At 32.0% G+C, this 3,650-nt stretch overlaps 1 pseudogene; it reads left to right on the top strand.

The window, feature by feature from the left end:
* Window positions 1–2,779: 2,779 nt before the first annotated feature.
* LOC140856179 (uncharacterized) lies at window positions 2,780–3,445 on the top strand (annotated as a pseudogene).
* Window positions 3,446–3,650: the final 205 nt, after the last annotated feature.

The raw sequence follows: 3,650 nt of genomic DNA, 5'->3' as shown, positions 1-3,650 counted from the left end.
CAAACATGCAATTTCTTGTGCTATTATTAATGCCGTCACCAAAATACAATGTGGCAACATGGGACAGTTTTGACGGTGATTTGTCCATTTAAACTGTTCATCAGATTAGTCTAGTATTTTTAATTATTTAATAGATATTGCTAGCAAATATGTATAAATCAATAAATAGGTATCATCTATCTAAAGATATATTGATCCAAAAAAAAAAAATGTACCACCACTTCAATATTAAGCTTGGCATGCATCGTTGATCCATTGTTGGTCCATTCAAAGTTTTTAATCAATTAATTACTCCGTGTGATATTGTTGCTGTCAATCTCTGGATTGTTAATGTGGAGCATCTCCATAGATTTTCAAGAAAGCAAGGGATCAAAGTACTCTAGATTGGTTTCTACCGGATCTTCTAATGCTTAAGTCAAAAAGAGTGTTTAATATAGGAAAGAGAAGGAAATCGGCAATAGTGAGAAAATGAGAGACTTTTGATTGTCTTTGATAATTGTGTAGGAGAAGAAAGTACTGGGTAGAATAATACGGTGTACATTCTTAGTGCTATGGATCCCTTTTATGGAGGAGTCGTTGTTCAATTGAGGTAGCATTCCTTAGAGTCTTGAGTCTGAGTAGAAGACTACCTCTTGGGCTTCAGGGAGATTAGCTCATCCATATTTAGGAGGTCAACTTGTTAGGCTAGCTCACCGAGATTGTGGTCCTCTAAGATTAGCTTGAGAGTTGATATAGCTTGAGGTTGGCTACATGGTAGGGCTTTCTTTGAGGAGAAAGGAAGAAGAGACAAGGCCATGCTGCCCCTTCCGCTTTTTCCACTTTCTAAATATAGAGAAGAGAGGAGAGGTTTTTAGGGAGAACCAAAGAAAGGAGGCAAGAGAGGAAGAGCTCCGACCTATACAAAAGAAGGGCAAAATGATAGTATGAGCTGATAGATGAGCTACAAGATGCTGTACCTCAATTCTGTAGTCTTGTTTATATGCAAGAGGTATGATTCCATTATAATTGGAGGCTAAAATCTGAACAATTATAATTAGATTCTTTTAATTGTAGAGCTATGAAATCCATCTAGAATTCAAATCTATTTCAAATAGCCTTGTAACACACTTAGACCCCATCAGATGCCAAAACATAATTTTAATTATTTATTTGGTTATCCTAAATATTTGTTATTCTAATTTGCAGCTATCCTATGTCTTAACTAACAGTCAATTGATTACCAAAAAAAACTAACAGTCAATTATCTATGCAGCATTCAATTTACTTAAATCATTGAGGGCTTATTTGGATATCCAGGATTTTTAAAACCTAGGATAAAAATCATGATATGATATAGGATTATACAAAAATCTTATTGAAAAAAAAAAACTCATATAAATAATTCTATTTTATGTTTGGATGATAAATTAGGATTTTCTCCCTCCCTCCTTCCTCTTTCCAATTCCTTCTCCAACTCTTGTTTTTTTTTCTTAATTCTATAACTTTAAAATAAGATGAGCACTTTAAAATTGCTTGACATAATGGAAAGGTCTTCAAATTTTAAAATAGTATTTTAAGTTCAATCTTTTATTTCTATTCTTAATATACTCTACACTAAGTTAAGATACTGTAATTTTACATTTTTAACCTCATGATAATAAGTGTGAGTAGGCATTTATAATAAAAAAGAATATGCATATATCATGCATAGGGATGGCAAAATCGATCCGACCCGATGGGTATGCATCCTACCCAAATCTGATCAAATCTGAAAAATAGGGTTTGACCGGGTTTGGATTCGGATTTGGGTAAAATCCAAAAACTGGAGCACGGGATGGGTAGGGTATAGATAATACTGTTTTCTATCCAAATTCGAGCCCGACCTGAATCTACGGGTATGGGTAATATCCGAATTCATATCCAAATATATATGTTTATAATTCTATTTTGGTAATTCAGTTTTGGTTGATAATATGCATAAAATTATTTTAGTTATTTATATGTTCTATATTGAATTGTAATTCTATTTCTATGTTTGATTTCTATAAATCTGGACTTATAAATTATGTTCTATGTTGAATTGGTAATTTTGTTTTGATTGATAATATGCATAAAATTATTTTGGTTGTTTTTTTTTTTTTGGGTATGGGATAGGCATTGGGCGGATATGGATTGGGTATGGAAAAATGGGTTACCTGAAGGTATCTCCGAACCCATTGGATATGGGGATGTGTATCTCTTTTCTTATCTGATCGAATATCGGATAGGATTTGGGTATATGATATTAAGTTCGGGTTTGGGGATGGGTAGTACAATACCCGACCCAAATCCGACCCATTGCCATCCCTAATCATGCATGATTTTTAACCAATCTTATGATAATAAGTGTGAATAGGCACTTACAATAAATATGAATAAGCATGCATCATATATGACTAACCAACATAATATGATATAATTAGTTTGTTCTTTAAGTCTTTGTTGTTCTTATTTTTTGTGTCTAAAGAAAAAAAATCTTGGTTGTTCTACACAATAGACTATGATGAAGAACAATGGTTTTTTAACCAAAAGAGAGGTGAAGATGATTAGATGATGTTATTCCAACCAGCATCATATTTTTATGCTGCATATGAAAAAGGCCATGTCATACTTCAATTTTTACTGATGCTCAGTGGGTCAAAGAAATCCTTGAAGGGTATGAAGATCGTTGCAAGTTCGAATTTCATATCAATCTTTTTATTTTTGAACACTTACAAACATTTTATGACAAAAAAATCTTTTAAGTGATGCCACAAGTGTGATGGTAGAAGAGCAACTTGCAATCTTTGTCTATACACTTTTTAGAAATGCAAATAATCCAGCATTGTAAGAACATTTTCAACATAGTAATGAGACAATTCATCACTTCCAAGTAGTTCTTAATGCAATTACAAAACTTATATATATATATATATACATATATGATTATATCACTCTTTCACCAAATGTTACACATCCAAAAATTAACAACAATCATCAATTTTGACCCTATTTCAAGATATATCTCATATCTCATAATATTATAATATTATAATAACTCTTTTATATTTTTAATTATTATATCATATACCTGTTACTATATCAGTGAAAGATGCCCCTCCATATCAAAATTGGAAAACAACTTTATCCCAAAATATTATGTTAGCATGTGATTTTAACCATCAGTTTGTATACATTTCAACATGTTGGGAAGATTTGGCTTCAAATGCAAGGGTCCTGGAAATCAGCTTTGGAAAATAGTTTTTATGTACCAAGAGGTAAATTTTATCTTATAGATGCGGGATATGCAAATACATCATCCTTTATTGCTCCATATAGAGGGGTTCGCTATCATATTTAAGAGCAAGAAATTAGCAATGCGAGGCCACAAAATAAAAAAGAACTATTTAATCTTCGTCATACCTCTCTTAGAAATCACATTGAGTGATCATGATTAAGTCGACAACCAAATAAAATTAATCCAAATAAAGAAATTGATGTTTCTGATGGTGATGAAGAATATGATGATAATATTGAATTAATGAATTATCAACAAGAAGCTAACAACATATTATGGGACAAGATAGGAAAAAAATGTGGGATGACCACTTGAAGACAAGGAATCGACGTGCTTGATCATACTAAAATGATGT

This window comes from Elaeis guineensis, chromosome 3 (genome assembly GCF_000442705.2).
Source record: "Elaeis guineensis isolate ETL-2024a chromosome 3, EG11, whole genome shotgun sequence".
NCBI classification, from domain to species: domain Eukaryota; kingdom Viridiplantae; phylum Streptophyta; class Magnoliopsida; order Arecales; family Arecaceae; genus Elaeis; species Elaeis guineensis.
The sequence above is the reverse complement of the archived record's forward strand: the minus strand, read 5'-3'. Positions and strand labels throughout refer to the sequence as shown.